This window comes from Microtus pennsylvanicus, chromosome 22 (assembly GCF_037038515.1).
Source record: "Microtus pennsylvanicus isolate mMicPen1 chromosome 22, mMicPen1.hap1, whole genome shotgun sequence".
Lineage (NCBI taxonomy): Eukaryota > Metazoa > Chordata > Mammalia > Rodentia > Cricetidae > Microtus > Microtus pennsylvanicus.
Genome location: NC_134600.1, coordinates 26,556,203 through 26,567,197, shown reverse-complemented (window position 1 = coordinate 26,567,197; position 10,995 = coordinate 26,556,203).

Below are 10,995 nucleotides of genomic sequence, written 5' to 3'. Positions count from 1 at the left end.
TGGCCTCACCAGGCAGATGCTATTCGGTTCACTGAAAACTACTGAAGGTGCGGGGGTGGGAGAAGCAGCTGAGGACCCAGGGTTGCTTCCCAGCATCCACCTGGAGGCTCACAAACATCTCTAACTCCAGTTCCAAGGGATCCATTGCCCTCTTCTGATCTCTTCAGGCACCAGGTACACGCAGGGAACACATACACACACCCAGGCAATCATTCTTATACACAGAAAACTTTTTTTTAAAAAAAAAATTAAAGTTTCTAGAATTTCATCCACTGAAAGGCCAATGTAGATAAATGACATATATTTCAAAAGATTTTACTGTGTATGTGCGTGTGTGTTTGCACATATGTGTGTATGCTCCTGGCCAAGAAGGCCAGAAGAGGGTGTCAGTTCCCCTGGAATGGAGTTAAGGTGCTGTGAGTCACCCACCATAGGTGCTGGTGACTAAACTGAGGTCCTTCCCAAGAGTTTCAAGCACTCTTAATTGCTGAGCTATCTCTCCAGCCTTCTAAACAAAATATTTTAAAACTAAATGTTTTGTTGTTACTGAAGTCCATGGCCAGTTCCCTCCCTAGAATTAAAATTTCTACTCCTGATACAAGAGCCCCTTTCCCTGGGGATTGAGATTTTCAAACTTTTGCCTTCAACATGTCAACATTTGGTGTTTCCTCACTTTGAAATTATTTGGGGGATTCTAGACTAGGAGTTTTGGTCATTTGGGAGGAAGCCTCTTAGGTTTCTGGTCAGCACCAGGCCAACACGTCAGCAAGGGCCTTGTCTTGAGGCCGAAGTAGAAAGCAGAGCAAATGGTCACAATCTAGGGCAAAGAGAATACACAAGCACCACTTTACAACTGACAGCACGTGACCATACACGCAACGCCATCACAAGCTTCACAACTGATGGCACATGACCTCATACGCGAGTCCATCACCAGCTTTACAATTGACAGCACATGACCTCGCACGCGATGCCATCACAAGCTTTACAATTGACAACACGTGACCTCACACACAATGCCACCACCTACAAGCTGTATGACCTTGGGCAAGTTCCTCAGCCTCAACAGAACTCTGGTGAAAAGGGAGAAGATGAAAGCCCTGTATGGCGGTGCACACCTTTAGTCCCAATCCCAGCCCTCAGAGGCAGAGGCCAGTGGATCTCTTGAGAGTTAAAGGCTAGCCTGCTCTACATAGTGAGTTCCGTATGGCAGCCAGAGCCACAGAATGAGACCCTATCCTGAAAAAAGAAAGTGAAGATGATAATAAAGTGAAATACATGACTTCAACTATATTTAAGATCTTTGATATGCATGCATAATACACTAGCAAACAGTAAGATTAAAAGCAATGATTGCCACGCAGGATGGAAAGGGCTGTAATCTAATGTTGCTTACATTCCTTCCCTGAGGGGACATAAGCAGTGTCTACTCTTCCCCCTAAGGTCCCAATGATGAATCAAGCTACAAGTCCACCAAAGTTCTGCTAGGGAACCAATGAGATTATTACACTTATAACAATGGATGAAGGGCTACAAATGAGCATAAATGACCTTAAAGAGCCACCCTGGAAGGTCTGCACTCAGTAGGGACAATAGCTTCCCTGTGGCTGTGACAATGGAGGCCCCTTCCCCTCATTCTTTCTCACTTAAATCCCCTAGCCTTTCCCCCAGCAGCCCTACCTAAGTCCGTGGGAAACTGGTGCAGAATCATATACAACTGTTTGTCTGGGAGAGGTGTCTGGATACTCAGGTGGGGGCAAGACCCTCCCCCAACTGCTTCTTAAGGGAGGGTAAAGAGTCAGCAAGTCCAGCTGTGATGATCTATTGGCAGTCAACCCTGAAGTTGGTTGTTTTTTCTCTTTGCTTTTTACTCTTTGGGAAGCCTGACACCCAGGTCCCAAATAATCACACAGAGACCTATTATTACTAATAAATGCCCAGCCTTAGCTTGACTTGCTTCTAGTCAGACTTTCTTCACTTAAATTATCCTGTCTACCTTTTGCCTTTGGGTTTTTATCTTTCTTTCTTCTATATACCTTTCTTTCCTTCTCACTCCATGGCTTGCTGTCTGGCTGGGTGGCTGGCCCCACATGCCCTCCTTTCCTTCTTTTCTCAAGCCTCGATTTTCTCTTCCCAGAATTCTCCTTCTCTTTTTTCTCTCTCCTAGACAGGCCCGTCTATCCTTTCTCTTGCCTAGCTTTGGCAGTTCAGGTCTTTAATTAGACCAATCAGGTGTTTTAAGCAGCAAAGTAGCACAGCTTCCCAGAGTTAAACAAATGCAACATAAAAGGACACAACACATCTTTGCATCATTAAACAAATATTCCACAGCATAGATGAATGTAACATATCTTCAACTCATATTCTGCAGCAGACCACCAGCAGAACTCCTGAAGATTATGTTAATTTGGCTAGGACGACAGCCCAAGACCTTACCTGGATGTGTGATGGATGCCCACTGGCTTCAAGTGACAGGGAAAAGCAGCCTTGTAAGAGAATAGTTCTAGATAAAGACCCCGAAGGAGAATATGAAGACAAGGAGAACAAGGAGGCAGGCCATCAAGGCCAGACCCTCCTGCAGGCAAAGACCTTCCTACTGAAGCTTCTCTGAGCCACCACCTCTCTCAATGCCGCTTCACTCTCCTGTAAACTCAGCTTTCTCATGCTGCCTACATCTGCCACGCTTCTCCATATAGACTTCACCTGTTCAGGTGCTAAATTTGGGGAAAATGGGCCTATAATGTAGCTCCACGGCTTCTCATTGTTCGGCAGGCTCAGTGTGGTTTTCTCTTCAATTCACAGTGTCTCGGTCGCTGACCTATTACTGTGAAGAGACACCATGACCAAAGCAATGCTTATAAAAGAAACCATTTAATTAGGGCCTTGCTTACAGTTTCAGAGGGTTGGTCCATTGTCATCATGGTGGGGAGTAGAGGGGCAGGCAGGAAGGCATGGTGCCGGAGAAGGAGCTGAGGGCTCTATCCTGAGCCACAGGCAGGAGGCAGAAGGGGCAACACTGGGCCTGGCCTGGGCTCTTGAAACCCCAACCCCCACCCCCAATGCTATACCTCCTCCCACAGGATAGATCTACTCCAAGATGGCCATGCCCTCTCATCCTTCAAAACAGTTAACTGTTTAACTGAGAACCAAGCATTCAAATGCATGAGTCTATGGGGACTATCCTTATTTAAAGCAACACACACGTGCAAGCATGTGCGCGCGCGCACACACACACACACACACACAGACGAGCGCGCGCGCGCACACACACACACACAGACGAGCGCGCGCACGCACACACACACACAATTTTTGTCACTGTTTATCTTGTTTATGGTGCTGAGGGTCAAACTCAGGGCAAGCAAGTGCTCTACCACTGAGCCTCACCTCTCTTCTCATAAAGAATTTTTTTATTTGCTCAGTACAGATTATGGATTGATTCTTAGGTGCGTCCGTTTCTCCACTCTCTGCCAGACAATGCCAGGGTACAGGTAAAACATCTTTTCAGATCTACTCCTTCAACACAAGGGAAGCAGAATGTCTGGAGGAAGAGAACAGGCATGGGTGTCAACGACAGGATAAGCAACGACCTGGCACTCAACGTGGGGTCTGCAGAGACGCAGGGGTGCTGAGAAAGCTTGTGAGAAGTGAAGACTTTCCTTTAACTTCTTCTTATTTATCCATTGTCTTTCTCATCGTGCATCCAGATCCCACTCGTTTCCAGATCCTTCCACGCCTACCATCTGTCCTTGCCACCTCCCCCCAAACAATAAACTTTAAGAGACAAAAAAGAAAAACGGTAAAAAGGAAAAGTCTCATCTTGGAAGCTGTAGTGTGACACCGTGAGTCACACAGTAAACACTTTGGTCCATACACCTTGACTGGAAAGTGTTCCCTGTAAAGAGTCATTGCTCTGGTTCGAGGTCGCTGCTGCTTCTTTCCTTCCTTCCTTCCTTCCTTTCTTTTCTTTTCTTTTTTTTTGTTTGTTTTTTGTTTTTTTAGAGACAAGGTTTCTCTGTAGTTTTTGGTGCCTGTCCTGGAACTAGCTCTTGTAGACCAGGCTGGCCTCAAACTCACAGAGATCCACCTGCCTCTGCCTTCTGAGGGCTGGGATTAAAGGTGTGCGCCACCACCGCCTGACCTGAGGCTGCTGTTTTCTGCTACACTATCGATGCTGGGCCCTCACTGGGACTCCTCTTGGATATCCCATTGTTGCTTTGTGTCATGGAGATCCTGCAGTTTTGGGTCTGCTGGGGTGGCCCCTTCCCTTGCTTCTGAAGGTCATGGATGGAGTGGATGTCAGGGTGTTAAACCCCTGGTTCTGGGCCTGGGTAGTCACCAGGGTTAGTGAGCCCACCAGTTCTGCCCTCTTCTTCCCTCCAGGGTGAGCTCTCTAGCCTTGTCCCAGCTAGTTCACCCTATGGAGCAAGGGGCAGGGCCACTTCTTCTTTCACGGCCTCAGGGTTGGCTCTCCCACACACTGACCATCAGAGCTGGCTCACCCATGCCCCTGTCTACAGGCTTAGCTCTACTGTGCTGCCCAGGCAAGGTGCAGGGCCTGTTTTCCTGAAACCTGCAGCTGGTGAGAGGTGGTGTTAGTCCCCCACCTGCTACAGGTGGCAAGGGGGGAGGGAGAGGGCATGTTTCCCTCACCCATGCCACCACATGGCATACAAAAGGGGTGTGACCTGCTCGCCTGTCTCACACCGTAGGGCCAGCTCACCCATGCTCAAGAACAGGGTGAGCTCTATTGTGCTGCCCAGGTAAAGGCTAGGACCCTCTCTCCTGAGCACTTCAGTCGGTAAGGGGCAAAACCAGCTCTCCCTACTGTTGCAGCCAGTGGGGGGCAGGACCACCTTTGTATAGCCCTATACTCTCTGCCTTTGGTGGTATCAAGAGTTTCAGACATCAACATGGCCTGTGGCTGCATCAGGGTCATGAACCCAGACAGCCCAGGTCCAGACATCTCACCATGGCCCTGGGTGGTAATGAAGCCATCCACCTTAGCCTGTTCCTCACAGCTTTCAACCCTTCAGATAGCTTCTGTTCACAGTACATGAATCTCTCTCTCCTCTCTCTCTCTCTCTCTCTCTCTCTCTCTCTCTCTCTCTCTCTCTCTCTCTCTCTGTCCAATGCTACAAAGTGACGAGCGGGCCCGTGCTTTCTCCCCGGAACGCCCCCAGCCCCCCAGCCCTCACGCTGGTCTCCTTGTCCAGCTCGATCCGTCATGGCACTGGGCAGGACCAGACTTCCTTATCACAAAATGATCACGGTAGTGTCCAGCACCTCTGGTTGGTGCAGAGGTGGTGCTGGAGTCCTCTCTCTGACCGGGCTAGAGAGCCCAGGCTGCTTTCTGGCATTTCCTAACACACCAGTGTTTGCTGTCATGGAGCCGAAAGAACTGTCACCAGCAGAGGAACTGATAAAGAAGATGCGGCATATACACAAGGAATTGTTCTCGGCCATAAGGAAAAATGAAGTTAGGCTCTTTCAAAGCAGATGACTGCCACTGAAGGTAATTGCCTTAAATCAATTAAACCACTTAGGAAATACAGTATGCGTTCTCTCAGATGTTGGTCCTGGATTTTATAAAGACACACACAATCATGTATTTACAGATGACGTAGAGCAGAAAGGGAATTATCTAGGGGAATAAAGGAGATGATGAGGAGAAAAGGGGGAGAAGAAAGAAACGGGGAGTGGGATTATGCTCAAAGCGTATTATATGCTTGGATAAAAAATGGGCTTTTATAATGCCATTTAATACAATAATAAAAGCAAAAAGATAGAATTTCAAGTCCCAGAGCTAATGAGTTACATTTGCCTTTCACAGATTCTCCTAAGGATTCAGATATAGAACAAAATACACACACACAAACACACATGGCCATAGACTCAACCCCCCACTGTCCCAGGGATGGACACACACACACATACACACACACACACACACACACACACACACGGCCATAGACTCAACCCCCACTGTCCCAGGGACAAACACACACACACACATGCTTCTCAATTCTTGATCGTCTTCATTCTGTCTCAGCTGTACGTTTTGCCCATGCTGAACTTGGTTCACACCCAGAACCATAGCATGTCCGTGTACGTCAAAGCCTCAGCGGCTCTACCTCACATCAGCCTGTCTCTGGTCCTTCGGTCTCTGCTTTTCCTGATGGAAAGGCACCCATTTTTACTTTCTTCCTGTGAGATTCCATGTTCTATCACTGCACTCTCTCTTCTTACATGCCTTTGTTTCCCTTTTCTGTTTGCTTTGCTACAAGTATGCAAAAAGTCTCCCGCAACATTAACCTGTCTCTTCAGCCTTTGGGGCCAGACATCTAATGCAGGTGGAGAACTTTGGATTCTCTGATTGGACAGCCAGCTTCCGTTGTGTGCTTAAAGACTCATGAAAGTCCCGTGTTGCCTAGGCAACTTTCTTACATTTGTCATGATGGAAAAAACACAACTCTCATCTCAAAGGGATTAAGATATGGTTTATTCTAGAGCCAAATTTGAGTGATCATGGCTTGGGAACACAGATTTAGGCTACCCAAAAATTCCATGGTCCAATGTGGAAGCGGTTTCATGAAGCTTGATAGTTTTACAGAACAAAGTGAGGGCAAAATGAAAATACATTTGTGGGTGCATCAGAGAGGCAGGCACAGAAATGTGGGGAAATCTCTCCTGTAGGACTCAGATGGTCTCCGATGGCTTTCCTAGTTTCTAGGTTGGTAGAGCTAATAGTCCGCTATGTTCTAAAAGTTCTAATGTTCTAAAAGTTCTATATGTTCTAAAAGTTTTTTGTCTATTCCTTACCAGATGTGAGTTTTGACATAGAACTGGACAAGAAATGGCTATTCAGAGAGCTACAGTCCGAGATAGGGTAATTATCTAGGCTGCAGCATCCCTGCCTCTCCACATCACTGCAGCATCCCCGCCTCTCCAAGTCACTGCAGCATCCCCGCCTCTCCAAGTCACTGCAGCACCCCCACCTCTCCACATCACTGCAGCTCAGCATCCCATCTTTCCACGTCACTGCAACATCCCCACCTCTGAACATCACTGAAGCTCAGCATCCCCGCCTCTCCACGTCACTGCAGCTCAGCATCCCATCTTTCCACATCACTGCAGCATCCCCGCCTCCCCTCGTCACTGCAGCATCCCCGCCTCTCCACGTCACTGCAGCTCAGCTTCCCCGCCTCTCCACATCACTGCAGCATCCCCGCCTCTCCACATCACTGCAGCATCCCCGCCTCTCCACGTCACTGCAGCTCAGCATCCCCTCCTCTCCACGTCACTGCAGCTCAGCATCCCCTCCTTTCCACGTCACTGCAGCTCAGCATCCCCTCCTCTCCATGTCACTGCAGCTCAGCATCCCCTCCTTTCCACGTCACTGCAGCTCAGCATCCCCTTCTCTCCACGTCACTGCAGCTCAGCATTCCCTCCTCTTCACGTCACTGCAGCTCAGCATCTCCTCCTCTCCACATCACTGCAGCTCAGCATCCCCGCCTCTCCACATCACTGCAGCATCCCCACCTCTCCACATCACTGCAGCTCAGCATCCCCGCCTCTCCACATCACTGCAGCATCCCCGCCTCTCCACATCACTGCAGCATCCCCACCTCTCCACATCACTGCAGCTCAGCATCCCCGCCTCTCCACATCACTGCAGCATCCCCACCTCTCCACATCACTGCAGCTCAGCATCCCCGCCTCTCCACATCACTGCAGCATCCCCACCTCTCCACATCACTGCTGCTTCCCCGCCTCTCCACGTCACTGCAGCTCAGCATCCCCGCCTCTCCACATCACTGCAGCTCAGCATCCCACCTCTCCAAGTCACTGCAGCTCAGCATCCCCGCCTCTCCACGTCACTGCAGCTCAGCTTCCCCCTCTCCACATCACTGCTGCTTCCCCGCCTCTCCACATCACTGCAGCTCAGCACCCCCTCCTTTCCACGTCACTGCAGCATCCCCACCTCTCCACATCACTGCTGCTTCCCCGCCTCTCCACATCACTGCAGCTCAGCACCCCCTCCTTTCCACGTCACTGCAGCTCAGCTTCCCCGCCTCTCCACATCACTGCAGCTCAGCATCCCCGCCTCTCCACGTCACTGCAGCTCAGCTTCCCCACCTCTCCACGTCACTGCAGCTCAGCATCCCCACCTCTGCACACTGCAGCTCAGCACCCCCGCCTCTCCACGTCACTGCAGCTCAGCATCCCCACCTCTGCACACTGCAGTTCTAATCAGTCAACAGCCTTTGCCCAGGAAGCCTCTTTTCAGGAATCTCATTGACACATCATCTATGTTCTCACGCCTCTGGGCCCTTTCCACTCAGCAGGTGACTCAGCCACTTCATGACCAAAACAAGACAGAAGGCAGCATGTGGGGATCTCCTCAACCCCCAACAACCTCTTCCATCTCTCCTTCCATCTCCTCAGAATAAAAGACATGCCTACCTAGCTCATATTTTTAGACTCCATAGATATTACTGACTCACCCTGAAAATTGTTTCTAAGAAAATGCATTTAAATGTGTTGTTTCAACCACAAAGAAGCAAACAGAAACCTTTCAATGACTCCACGTTCCTTCCGCTGTTGTGTGCTCTCTTGGCAGCCTCTGTGGGGCTCTTCCCATTCATTTGTCCTCCTCTGCTTCCTTGGAAACAACCTACCCAATATAAGAAAAAATCATTAGACTTCAACTTTGCCTTGCAGTAAGGGAGGAGCTGGGTATTTAGGTCAAGGAGTCTCTAAGAAGTCTGTTTAATCCCTTAGGTGGTGTATCATGCCTGGGTTCATAGTGGAGTCCCTAGGAAGTCTGTTTAATCCCTTAGGTGGTGTATCGTTCATGGGTTCATCATTAACGTCAGCTGTCAAACTAACACCAACCTAGGGCCCCTCGGGAAGAGCTAACATCAGCTGAGGAAGTGCCCAGTTCAGACTAGCTTTGGTCATGTCCGGGAGGCACTGAGCTGCTAATTGAGGGGGAGGGTCTAACACACTGAACGAGGTGCCAGCCCTAGGCAGGTAGGCCTGGACTCTATGACAGAGAGAGAGAGAGAGAGAGAGAGAGAGAGAGAGAGAGAGAGAGAGAGAGAGAGAGAGAGAGAGAGAGAAGAGAGAGAGAGAAAACGTAGCTGAGCAAGCCTGAGGGAGTAAGCCAGTAGTCAGTCTTTCTCCATGTTCTCTGTTTCAGTTCCTGCTTCTGAGTTTTTGTTTGAGTTCCTGCTGTGACTTCCTCTGTGATGAACTGTGACCTGGAAGTACAAGCCAAGTAAACCTTTTCCTCTTCCAGGTTGCTGTTAGTCAAAATGTTTTATCACAGTAGAAGAGAAGCAAACTAGAGCAATCAGGGAAGTGGCCTCTTTGATGAAATAAGAAGTCTGTATGAGGAGACTACCCCCTAGATGCTTTCATGTGAAGACATGATACATGATTTCAAAACCCTTTTTTCATCAAGAATTTTTTAAATACAATCTTTTCTCATTTCACATAGCTAGTCCCCGTTCCCACTCTCTCCTCTCCTCCTGTTTCCTTCATTTCCCCCCACCCCACCTCCTCATCCACTCCTCAGAAACGGTAAGGCTTCCCATGGGGAGTCAACAAAGTCTGACACTTTGAAGCAAGACCAAGACCCTTCCCCCTACATCTAGGCTGAGCAAGGTATCCCTCCAAAAAGAATGGGCTCCTAGATGCCAGTTCAAGCACTAGGGACAAATCCTGGTCCCACTGCCAGTGGCCCTACAGACTGTCCAGGTCTTATAACTGACCCCCACATTGAGTGGGCCTAACTTGGTCCTATGCAGGTTTGCCTGCTATCAGTCCAGAGTCAATGGGCCCTCACTAGCTCGGTTCAGCTCTTTCTTGGTCTTGACCCCTTTGCTCGTATTATCGCTCCTCCCTCTCTTGGGCTGGTCTCAGGTAGCTCAGCCCAGTGCTGTGGATCTCTGCATCTGCTTCCATCAGTCGCTGGTTGAAGGTTCTATGATGACAATTTAGGTAGTAATCAGTCTGAATACAGGGGAGGGCCAATGGAGGCATGCTTTCCACTGTTGCTTAGAGTCTTAGCTGGAGTCATCCTTGGGGACTCCTGGGAATTTCCCTAGTGCTGTGTTTCTCCATAGCATTTTAATGGCTCCCTCAATCAAGGTATCTCTTTCCTTTCTCTCCCTCACTGTTCCACCCCATTCCTGAGCACCCCATTCCCTAATGTTCTCCTCCTCCCTCCCCTTCTCCTCTCCCCCTCCCCTTCCACCATCCCTTCTACCCCCTCCTAATTTTCTCAGGAGGTCTTGTCTATTTCCCCTTCCCAGGGGGATCTACGTCGTACATCTCTCTTAGGGTTCTTCATGTCACCTAACTTTTCTGGGATCATGGACTGGTTATCTTTTGTTTTATATCTAATATCCACTTATGAGTGAGTACATACGATGTTTGTCTATCTGGGTCTGAGTTACTTCACTCTGGATGAATTTTTCTAGTTCCATTTATTTGCATATAAATTTCAATATGTCATTGTTTTTTTTACTGCTGAGTAGTACTCCATTGTGTAAATGGACACATTTTCTTTATCCATTCTTCAGTTGAGGGGCATCTAGGTTGTTTCCAGGTTCTGGCTATTATGAATAATGCTGCTATGAACAGAACTGAGCAAATGTCCTTGTGGTATGAGTGTGAATCCTTTGGGTATATGCCCAAGAGTGGTATTTCTGGGTCTTGAGGTAGATTGCTTCCCAATTTTCTGAATCTTAAAGCAATGAGGGACTCCCAAGAGTATCCCAGAGAAGTCAGTCAGACTAAAACTGTGACCTGCCTTCCTCTAGCTTTTAATTTTGTGATGTGTGTGTGTGTGTGCATGTATGTGTGCTTGTGTGTATCTATGTGTGTATGGAGGCAAGTGTTATGTAGAAGGGTCTATTAGGTAAGTCATCTTCTGTTGGGTCTGGGAATCACACAGATACTGAAGTCGAGGCCACTGAAGTTAAA